This window comes from Palaemon carinicauda, chromosome 35, assembly GCF_036898095.1.
Source record: "Palaemon carinicauda isolate YSFRI2023 chromosome 35, ASM3689809v2, whole genome shotgun sequence".
Lineage (NCBI taxonomy): Eukaryota > Metazoa > Arthropoda > Malacostraca > Decapoda > Palaemonidae > Palaemon > Palaemon carinicauda.
In genome coordinates, this window is record NC_090759.1 from 38,557,205 (window position 1) to 38,569,755 (window position 12,551).

The window sequence follows — 12,551 nt, forward strand, 5'->3', positions numbered from 1 at the left end:
CTCTCTCCAAGTGTCTGTTTCCGGAGGAGTTGATTAAGGGGATGGCTGCCTCACTTATCCAGAAGGATACTCATGATCTGATGGCTTCTTCTGCACGTAAGGCTAAAACCTTACCTTCCGTGCCTAGACCCTTCCGCCCTGCAGCAGTTGACACACCTGCTTCTAGGTTCATCCCGCCCTTTCGTGGCAGAACCTCCAGCAGAGGAGGTACCCGTGCAGACAGTCACCGTGGCAAGTCCAAGAAGGGTTCCAAGTCTGCAAAAGGCAAGTTTTGACTGCCTTCCTCTCCAGACAGCAGTAGGAGCCAGACTCAAGACCTTCTGGCAAGCTTGGGAGAGCAGAGGTGCAGACGCTCAGTCTGTGAAGTGGCTAAGGGAGGGATACAGAATTCCGTTCTGCCGCAATCCCCCTCTAGCTACATCTCCCATCAACCTCTCTCCCAACTACAAGGAGAAGGACAAGAGGCTAGCGTTGCAACAAGAGGTGTCGCTCTTGCTACAAAAGGAAGCGGTGGTCATAGTCCGGGATCATCAATCCCCGGGCTTTTACAACCGTCTCTTCCTGGTAGCCAAGAAGACAGGAGGTTGGAGACCGGTGCTGGACGTCAGTGCTCTCAATGCTTTTGTCACCAAGCAGACGTTCACGATGGAGACGACGAAGTCGGTCCTAGCAGCGGTCAGGCAGGAGGACTGGATGGTCTCGTTAGACCTGAAAGACGCATACTTTCACGTCCCCATCCATCCAGACTCCCAACCTTTCCTAAGATTCGTCTTTGGAAAGGTTGTGTACCAGTTCCAAGCCCTGTGCTTTGGCCTAAGCACGGCACCTCTTGTGTTTACCAGACTGATGAGGAATATTGCGAAATTCCTTCACTTGGCAGACATCAGAGCCTCCCTCTATTTAGACGACTGGCTTTTAAGAGCTCCCACAAGTCGTCGCTGTCTGGAGAATCTCAGATGAACTATGGATCTGACCAAGGAACTGGGCCTCCTGGTCAATTTAGAGAAGTCCCAGCTCGTCCCATCCCAGACCATTGTCTACCTGGGTATGGAGATTCAGAGTCGAGCTTTTCGGCTTTTCCGTCGGCCCCAAGGATCAACCAAGCCCTAGAATGCATCCAGAGCATGCTGAGAAGGAACCGATGCTCAGTCAGGCAGTGGATGAGTCTAACAGGGACACTTTCATCGCTGGCCCTGTTCATCGAGTTAGGGAGACTCCACCTCCGCCCCCTTCAGTATCATCTAGCTGCTCACTGGATAAAGGACATGACGCTAGAGACGGTCTCAGTTCCTGTTTCCGAAGAGATGAGGTCTACTCTAACGTGGTGGAAGAACAGCATTCTTCTCAAGGAAGGTCTACCATTGGCTGTTCAGACCCTCGACCACCGTCTCTTCTCGGACGCATCAGACTCGGGCTGGGGTGCGACACTGGACGGACAGGAATGCTCGGGAACATGGAATCAGGAGCAAAGGACACTTCACATCAATTGCAAGGAGTTGTTGGCGGTTCATCTGGCCTTGATAAACTTCAAGTCCCTCCAGCTAAACAAGGTGGTGGAGGTGAACTCCGACAACACCACAGCCTTGGCTTACATCTCCAAGCAGGGAGGGACTCATTCGAGGAAGTTGTTCGAGATCGCAAGGGACCTCCTCATTTGGTCAAAAGATCGAAAGCTCACGCTGGTAACGAGGTTCATTCAGGGCGATATGAATGTCATGGCAGATCGCCTCAGCCGGAAGGGTCAGGTCATCCCCACAGAGTGGACCCTTCACAAGAATGTTTGCAGCAGACTTTGGGCCCTGTGGGGTCAGCCAACCATAGATCTGTTCGCTACCTCGATGACCAAGAGGCTCCCGTTGTATTGTTCTCCGATTCCAGACCCAGCAGCAGTTCACGTGGATGCCTTTCTGCTGGATTGGTCCCATTTCAACCTGTATGCATTCCCGCCGTTCAAGATTGTCAACAGGGTACTTCAGAAGTTCGCCTCTCACAAAGGGACACGGCTGACGTTGGTTGCTCCCCTCTGGCCCGCGAGAGAATGGTTCACAGAGGTACTGCAATGGCTGGTCGACGTTCCCAGGACTCTTCCTCTAAGAGTGGACCTTCTGCGTCAACCTCACGTAAAGAAGGTACACCCAAACCTCCACGCTCTTCGTCTGACTGCCTTCAGACTATCGAAAGACTCTCAAGAGCTAGAGGCTTTTCGAAGGAGGCAGCCAGAGTGATTGCCAGAGCAAGGAGGACATCCACTCTCAGAGTCTATCAGTCTAAATGGGAAGTCTTCCAAAGCTGGTGCAAGGCCAATGCAGTTTCCTCAACCAGTACCACTGTAACCCAGATTGCTGACTTCCTGTTACATCTAAGGAACGTAAGATCCCTGTCAGCTCCTACGATCAAGGGTTACAGAAGTATGTTGGCAGCGGTTTTCCGCCACAGAGGCTTGGATCTTTCCACCAACAAAGATCTACAGGACCTCCTTAGGTCTTTTGAGACCTCAAAGGAACGTCTGTTGTCCACTCCAGGCTGGAATCTAGACGTGGTCCTAAGGTTCCTTATGTCATCAAGATTTGAACCGCTCCAATCAGCCTCTTTTAAGGACCTCACATTAAAAACTCTTTTCCTCGTGTGCTTAGCAACAGCTAAAAGAGTAAGTGAGATCCACGCCTTCAGCAGGAACATAGGTTTCACATCTGAAACGGCTACATGTTCCTTGCAGCTCGGTTTTTTGGCTAAAAACGAGCTTCCTTCCCGTCCTTGGCCTAAGTCGTTCGAGATCCCAAGCCTGTCCAACTTGGTGGGGAACGAACTGGAGAGAGTACTTTGCCCAGTTAGAGCTCTTAGGTACTATCTAAGAAGGTCAAAACCATTACGAGGACAATCAGAAGCCTTATGGTGTGCTATCAAGAAGCCTTCTCTACCAATGTCTAAGAACGCAGTTTCTTACTACATCAGGCTTCTGATTAGAGAAGCACATTCTCATCTGAAGGAAGAAGACCTTGCTTTGCTGAAGGTAAGGACACATGAAGTGAGAGCTGTGGCTACTTCAGTGGCCTTCAAACAGAACCGTTCTCTGCAGAGTGTTATGGATGCAACCTATTGGAGAAGCAAGTCAGTGTTCGCATCATTCTATCTCAAAGATGTCCAGTCTCTTTACGAGAACTGCTACACCCTGGGACCATTCGTAGCAGCGAGTGCAGTAGTAGGTGAGGGCTCAGCCACTACATTCCCATAATCCCATAACCTTTTTAACCTTTCTCTTGAATACTTTTTATTGTTGTTCTTTGGGTTGTACGGTCGGCTAAGAAGCCTTCCGCATCCTGGTTGATTTGGCGGGTGGTCAATTCTTTCTTGAGAAGCGCCTAGGTTAGAGGTTGTGATGAGGTCCTTTAGTATGGGTTGCAGCCCTTTATACTTCAGCACCTAGGAGTCGTTCAGCATCCTAAGAGGACCGCTAGGCTCAGTAAGGAAGACGTACTTAATAAAGGCAGAGTAATGGTTCAAGTCGACTTCCTTACCAGGTACTTATTTATTTTATGTTTGTTATTTTGAATAACTAATAAAATGAAATACGGGATACTTAGCTTCTTTGTTAACATGTATGCTGGTCTCCACCCACCACCCTGGGTGTGAATCAGCTACATGATCATCGGGTAAGATTAATATTGAAAAATGTTATTTTCATTAGTAAAATAAATTTTTGAATATACTTACCCGATGATCATGAATTAAAGAACCCGCCCTTCCTCCCCATAGAGAACCAGTGGACCGAGGAGAAAATTGAGTTCTTGTTGACAAGAAGTACTTGAGTACCTGCTCACAGATGGCGCTGTTGAGTACACCCCCACCTGGATAGCGATCGCTGGCGTATCCCGACCGTAGATTTCTGTCGGGCAACGGAGTTGACAGCTACATGATCATCGGGTAAGTATATTCAAAAATTTATTTTACTAATGAAAATAACATTTTTCTTTCCTCATTGGGCTATCTTTCTTGTTGGAGCCATTATCATCATCATCTCCTACGCATATTGACGCAAAGGGCCTCGGTTAGATTTCACTATCGACTTATACCTCGGATATTAGCTAAAATCATAAAAATTTACTCAGATTTTGGTGGTCGACTTATCTAGGGGTCGCCTCATACTGTATACCGAGATATATGGTGCATAGTTTATTTGCTATTCCCTTATTTTCTTTCCTCATTGGGCTATCTTTCTTGTTGGAGCCATTATCATCATCATCTCCTACGCATATTGACGCAAAGGGCCTCTGTCAGATTTCACCAATTGTTTCATTGACTGGCTAAATCCATAGAGGATTCATTGGCTAGATTTATCAAAGGATAGCCACTTCCTTGTGGTTGTAGCATTCTGTTTTTCCAACCAGTGTTGTAGTTTGGCTTGTAAAATTAGCTTACGTGTAAAGTACAGCACTTCATTGTTATTGTGCGATAAAAACCAACTTAAGGTTGGAAGTGGAATTTGTATTTTGTATGTACTGTAATACTTAAGGAAAACTATGTAAAAGTTGAAACTTTTATTTTGAACTGATGTAAAGGGCTAATACTGTACAGTACTTCATTTATGATCCTGTAAGATGTTATTGCTCTAATCTTGCACGGTACCTTTCTTTTGTCTTCCTGTCAGCCCTCTTTTAACTTGTCAATTCTGTGTAGCCTCCCTAGTTGTAGTTTATGATACAGTGTGTACGTGTCATTTTTTCCAAGGATGTTTTTCAATGATGTCTGATCGTATTTGCCTCGCCTTTACACTGACAATGGTCTCTGAAACATATAGTCTGCCAAATTTTTCACTTATCCAAATCAATAGCAGTTTCTCAACTTCGTTGATGGTCTTCCTTGTTTGGGTAGAAATTATATTCCATTTGCCACATTAGTTTCTCTATTTTTAGAATTTAGGCAGACAGCCAATATTGGTATACCGTACTCCCAGAAAGTGTCAATCATGCTGAGAACCCTTTCTGCATTTTCAGTTATCTCCTTTCTTAATGCTGCAGTAGTTTTCAAAACAGTGCTACTACTAAACTTAGGAGTCACTGTTTATGCCTGAACTGGGCGAGAGAAGTGCATAATCTTAGTCACCTTTATTTTATACAGGTACACCCTTTCTCCATGAAGGGAAGACCAAAAAGATGCTAGAATTCCTGTAACCATTTTTCCTCGTTAGTAGGGTGCATTGGCAACAGATAGCGTTGATCAATTCGGTCTTGTGTTTACATCGGGAATCTAGAAACGAAAAAAAAGTGCTTAGTAGGAATTACGTTTGTCACTACTGAACTGTTGAGTAATGATAAAATACAAAAATGGTGAAAGGAAGTGCATATTTTGTAGAAAAGCAATACCTACAGTAGTGTGTTGAATTGAAAGAGAATTAGTTGATTGGTATATCTCTTCAGAGGATTTTAGTTAGGTGCATTGTCAATAGATGTCTGTCTCTTCATGGCTTAATGTGTTGATCCCTTCAGGTTCTTTCGAGTTGAGCCTCCAAGTATCTGTTAGATCTCTGGTACGAAAAGTATGAAAATTCTGTTTGTTCGCTGAACTGTTCGTTATGGATGATTTGATATCAGAGTTATTACTGTAGTGGTTGTGTGGATTACTGAGTGGCGCCTCAGTCCCAACACTACCATGTGTCTTGGATAATACAAACCAATCTAACCTTGCTACTTAGCATCAGATATTCTGTTAAGTCTATTCTTAAGAACTATGGAAATCATTTTGGTATCGGAACTTTGTATTCTTGTTTAGCTTTACTGCTTTTGCCTAGAGGTTTGGTCCTTAACCCTAATGATTTATGTTCATTATTAGCTGTCAAAAAACATCAATATTGACAATTAGGATACAGTATCAAGATAGATTAGATATATATGGTTGAGTGAAGTTACATGCCTTTTTAATTTCAAGGGAGAGAGAGAAAGGTTTGCTACAAGTTTTCATGCACAATATAAGCTCATCACAAATTTAACATTCAAACAGATTCACTTGAAATATGTGACGTACATATTTGTACTCTATTTTGAGAATAACTCTGGGGATGTATGGAAAAAGCTTTGAAAGTTGCAAACTTTTTACTTAACCCTTTTACCCCCAGGCTATTTGGAAATTTCCAACCCTTAACCTCCAAGGGGTTATTTTTTTCCCAGCACATTTTACAGTATATTTTTTTTAAATTGCTCTAACAGCCTTAATTTTTGTCATAGAGAGGTCAGGTTGGTCTCATTCTCTTGGAATATGCCTGAATTTTCTCAAAAGATTATCAAAAATATGAAAAAAAAAAAATTTTATAGCATTTTTTTGCAAGGACGTACCGGTACGTCCATGGGGGTAAAGGGATGGCTTTTGGAAAACGTACCAGTATGTCCTTTGGGGGTAAAATGGTTAATAAATTTTAAATCTTCAAAAGTATGGCCATAGAGGGCCAGATTCTATGAATTAACCTTTCTGGTTTATAGCAGCTTTATAAGATTAGGTTGCTAACCCTTCACCATATATTTGTACTGTATTCCTGATTTTCTCATATATCTTTCAGGTGGAAATAAAAACCAAAGCTCCGTTGATATTGCAGTACATATGCCATCACCTACATAGTTGTTCGGGCATACCTCAAGGGCATCCAGTACAGAGCTAAGATCCAGGTACAGTAGATACGTTTTATTTTGTCCCTCCTATCCTTAGTTGTACCCCATTTTACAACGGTTGGATGTTCGTTGTCCTTCCTATCGTTAGCTGTACCCTATTTGCAATGGAAAGAATTTTCACAGGGGTCTATTGTGGGGAAAGTTGACAAAATCTTTTACAATTTAGTTTGGAGTCTTATCAAAAGAAGTTGATTATTGAAATATATTTGAGATTATGTATAAAACTATAGCAGTTTATTAGATAAGCTGTTCACGCTTTCAATTTATTAAGTGATATGCATTTGTGAATCAAGGAATACTAGGTTAGTTTTTTTTCTATGAGGTACATATACAGTAGTATCTCCTAGAATATCTAATTGTTTGTTGAGAAGGGTTCACTGTTGCTAATATTTAAAGAAAACTTTTAAAAGACAACTTTATAGGTTTGAATGATAAGAACGCCCCCATTCTAATAAGTCTTGTTGAAAGCTAAAATTAATGCCAAATTGTCAAACTAACTATATAACATGATTTTTCTGTCTTATCATATCTTTTAGTAATTTGGATAAATTACCCTTTGATATTTTGTAGTTATTTATTCAATCAATGATAATTTCAAAACTTTGGGTAAAAGCAATTTTATATGAAACGGTCTCGTTGGTCATACGTTGTTTGTACTCTTCAATCTGTGTAACTTATTGGACGATATCCAGTAATTGTACACGTTGGTATGACTTGAATTCTATACTAACATGTTCATGGTTTTTTTAGGGAAGAGAGGGGAGCTAAACTTTGTGGTCTATTTACTAATTTAAATTGTTCTTTCCACTTTATCATTCTGCTAATGAATGCAGTTTTTCTATTTAATATGAAAAGTTTAAACTAAGCTCTGATAGTTGGGGAATCAAAGGTACAGTTTTTATAACTTTTTTTCTTTTATTTGCAGGTAATCCTTTAGTATTTTGCAAGGCATAACCCTCAAACAAACGATCCATCGCCTGAAAGTAGACGATGAGCTAGCTTCAATCAAGATTTAACATCAAGCGAGTCTTCTCAAGATTACCTGCCTTATATTATAATTGTACCATTACGTTCTTTGTTTTTTTTTTTTGTTAGTTGACCAACTTTTAATTTTAGAAATCTTTTAGTTTCTCTGATGTTCGTTTCCTAATCCACAGAAAAGGTCATATTATTAGTTTGAATTTGCACATGTTCAGAAAGGTCTGTGATAAAGAATTATTACAAATTTTAGTCTAAATTTAACACAATTAGAACCAACTGACTGTATGTCATTTTTCATTTGCCATTTAGTTTACTCATAATCATGTAATTATATGCAAAAAAATTGACACTAGCTACTACCTTTGGTTTTATGCCAAATATGTTTTGTATAGGTCAACTTAGTTGAAGTTACATTTCTAAGATTTGTCCAAACTAATGATTTATTTCTATGACCCTCTCCTGATGTTCAAATTACTTCTCTCAGGAAGTGGTTTTATCTGCATTTACCTCAACTTAAAAAAAAAATTCCCATATTCTTTCTTTTCAATAGACTTGACGCCACTAGTAAAGTAACAAGACAGTGTAGCGGTTGGTGTCAATAAGAGAAGTTTAGTGCTAGCCACATAGTCCTTGTCTTTCAGTCGCCTTTGGCTGGACAACACGTAGCTCTAGATTTTTCAGCTGTAGGATTATGTGGTGTTCATAGATGTCTTCTCGGTTTGAGAACCACTAGCTCCTGATTTCTCAGTTTTAGGTTTTTAGTGTGTTTACAGATTTCTTTCTCATTGTTTGTTGATAACTGCTCCATAGATTTTTCAAGGGAATTGTTTCTGGACAATCATGATTTACATTCTCTTTCCCTCGTGTTAAGGACAGTATTGTGATATGAATAACTGTTTTGACAAGTGTGAAGGCCTTACTGTTTCTCTTATAAAAAAATATGCTTCTATAGTTTAGAACCAAATTAAAAGTTCACAGGGCAAAGGGAAACTTGCATTTAGTTCAGAAAGAAATCCAGAAAAGACTGGACTAGTTGATTTGGTGGGGTTGGTGACGATAATGACACACCAGTACTTAATCAAGTTATGATACTGATGATCTTCACAGCTCAAGTATTCACCAGTATGATGCCCCTTATTTCAAAATAGTTGAAGAATCTGGGGTTAGTTCTTATTTACTGGTACAATTGGCTATTTTTTGACCGGTTTTGTGGAGAAGATTCTGGTTTAGCAAGTGTGGCTGCTGTTTCCTAGAACAGTTGGGAATCCCGGTCAATTTGAAAATCTCTCTTGGTTTCAAGTCAGAAGATTCTATATTTGGGAATAATAATCGGTTCCTTTTCCATTTTTTCCATCGGGGAAAAGGATTTGCTCTTTACTTACATTGCAATATTTCAGAAAGACTGGGTAGAAGGAATTATGTAGTTGTCATGGGTGACTTAAATGTTAGAGTGGGCGCTGGAGAGGTAGAAGGTGTCATTGAAAAGTATGGCGTACCAGGTGAAAATGAAAGTGGTGAGAGACTGGTAGATATCTGTGTTGAACAAGAGATGGTAATAAGTGCTAGCTTTTTTAAAAAGAAAGATAAAAATGAGTATACATGGGTAAGAGTGGCAAATGGGAGAGTAGTAGAAAGGGCATTAATGGATTATGTGTTGATAACTAAAAGAATGTTTGGAAGATTGAAAGACGTGCACGTGTTTAGGGGTATGGCTAACGGTATGTCTGATCATTTTTTGGTGGAAGGAAAATTAGTTGTAGCAAAAGAGTGGGGGAATAGAGTAGGTGGATGTAAAAGGGAGCTAGTGAGGGTTGAAGAGCTAATAAAACCGGGGGTAAAAAGTAAATATCAGGAAAGGTTGAAAATGGCATATGACGAGGTGAGAGTAAGAGAAACCGGTAATTTAGAGGAGGAGTGGAAGTTAGCAAAAGAAAATTTTGTTGGGATTGCAAGTGATGTATGTGGCAAGAAGGTTGTTGGAGGCAGCATGAGGAAGGGCAGTGAATGGTGGAATGAAGGAGTGAAGGTAAAAGTGGAAGAGAAAAAGAGGGCTTTTGAAGAATGGCTGCAGAGTAATAGTATAGAGAAGTATGAAAAATATAGAGAGAAAAAGGTGGAAGTAAAGCGCAACGTACGTGAGGCAAAGAGGGCAGCTGACCTGAGGTGGGGTCAGGGACTGAGTCAGTCATATGAAGAGAATAAGTAGTAGTTTTGGAAAGAAGTGAAGAGAGTAAGGAAGGCCGGCGCAAGAATTGAAGAGACAGTGAAAGATGGAAATGGAAGGTTGTTAAATGGAGAGGAGGCAAGGAAAAGGTGGGCGGAATATTTTGAAAGTTTGCTGAATGTTGAGGATAATAGGGAGGCAGATATAATTGCTGTTCCAGGTGTTGAGGTGCCAGTGATGGGAGATGAGAATGAGAGAGAGATTACAATAGAGGAAGTGAGGAGAGCACTAGATGAAACGAGAGTAGGAAAAGCATCTGGCATGGATGGTGTGAAAGCTGAGATGTTGAAGGAAGGGGGTGTGACTGTACTTGAATGGTTGGTGAGATTGTTTAATATGTGTTTTGTGTTGTCAATGGTACCAGTAGATTGGGTCTGTGCATGTATTGTACCACTATATAAGGGTAAGGGAGATGTGCATGAGTGTTGTAATTCAAGAGGTATTAGTTTGTTGAGTGTAGTTGGAAAAGAGTATAGTAGAGTACTGATTAATAGGATTAAGGATAAAACAGAGAATGCAATCTTAGAAATACAGGGGGGTTTTAGAAGAGGTAGGGGTTGTATGAATCAGATTTTTACAGTTAGGCAGATATGCGAGAAATATTTAGCAAAAGGTAAGGAGGTGTATGTTGCGTTTATGGATCTGGAGAAAGCATATGATAGAGTTGATAGGGAAGCAATGTGGAATGTGATGAGGTTATATGGAGTTGGTGGAAGGTTGTTGCAAGCAGTGAAAAGTTTCTACAAAGGTAGTAAAGCATGTGTTAGAATAGGAAATGAAGTGAGCGATTGGTTTCCGGTGAGAGTGGGGCTGAGACAGGGATGTGTGATGTCGCCGTGGTTACTTAACTTGTATGTTGATGGAGTGGTGAGAGAGGTGAATGCTCGAGTGCTTGGACGAGGATTAAAACTGGTTGGCGAGAATGACCATGAATGGGAGGTTAATCAGTTGTTGTTTGCGGATGATACTGTACTGGTAACAGACACAGAAGAGAAGCTTGACCGACTAGCGACAGAATTTGGAAGGGTGTGTGAGAGAAGGAAGTTGAGAGTTAATGTGGGTAAGAGTAAGGTTATGAGATGTACGAGGAGGGAAGGTGGTGCAAGGTTGAATGTCATGTTGAATGGAGAGTTACTTGAGGAGGTGGATCAGTTTAAGTACTTGGGGTCTGTTGTTGCAGCAAATGGTGGAGTGGAAGCAGATGTACGTCAGTGAGTGAATGAAGGTTGCAAAGTGTTGGGGGCAGTTAAGGGAGTAGTAAAAAATAGAGGGTTGGGCATGAATGTAAAGAGAGTTCTATATGAGAAAGTGATTGTACCAACTGTGATGTATGGATCGGAGTTGTGGGGAATGAAAGTGATGGAGAGACAGAAATTGAATGTGTTTCAGATGAAGTGTCTGAGGAGTATGGGTGGTGTATCTCGAGTAGATAGGGTTAGGAACGAAGTGGTGAGGGTGAGAACAGGTGTAAGAAATGAGTTAGCGGCTAGTGTGGATATGAATGTGTTAAGGTGGTTTGGCCATGTTGAGAGAATGGAAAATGGCTGTCTGCTAAAGGTGATGAATGCAAGAGTTGATGGGAGAAGTACGAGAGGAAGGCCAAGGTTTGGGTGGATGGATGGTGTGAAGAAAGCTCTGGGTGATAGGAGGATAGATGTGAGAGAGGCAAGAGAGCGTGCTAGAAATAGGAATGAATGGCGAGCGATTGTGACGCAGTTCCGGTAGGCCCTGCTGCTTCCTCCGGTGCCTTAGATGACCGCGGAGGTAGCAGCAGTAGGGGATTCAGCAGTATGAAGCTTCATCTGTGGTGGAAAATGTGGGAGGTTGGGCTGTGGCACCCTAGCAGTACCAGCTGAACTCGGCTGAGTCCCTGGTTAGGCTGGAGGAACGTAGAGAGTAGAGGTCCCCTTTTTTGTTTTGTTTCTTTGTTGATGTCGGCTACCCCCCAAAATTGGGGGAAGTGCCTTTGGTATATGGATGGATGGATTTCAGAAAGTTGAAGTTTGCCAATTCAGATGTGCCCGAGACTTCTAGGGACCATGACTTCCCTAGAAAAATTTGTTCAGATGAAGATTTTATGATTTCATCTTGATAAACTATGGAACGGAATAGGCAATCTAGACCATCAATTTTAGTGATAACCAATTGCAACTGCTTAGTTGATTGGACAATCGCAGGGGATTATTCCAAGGAGTTTCCATGGAAATGAAAATTCCAAACCTTTCCCTGTTTGCAGATGCTTCACATGGAGGGAGAGTAATTCAAGATCTTTTACACCCATCCTTCTTGTTGGTGTTAGCTTGACCTAATTGCTCAAGTGAACTACAAGCAATGTCTTCTAGATAGGGTTTGAGGAACATAAGATGGTGATAAATTCTTTGCCCAATTTCAGAGCTAAAAATGATTTAGGAACAGTTTGCTACAATTCTTGAAAATTGTTAGCTTTACTGTTTATCAAAAAATAGATTTATCCGGTAAGAGCTGTTCAGTATTATTTGGGCAAAACTATGAACAATACAGTACTGTATTTGTTTTTCTGGTATTAGAATTCCAAATTGCCTTGTCCAAAAATATAATGTCATTACATGTTAAGAGTTTGTATCGAAACTTGCAAAGAATTGGATCAAAATCTAATGAACGTCTGAAGGTTAAGGTTGCTGATACAGTGATACCTCGGTAGTCGAACGACT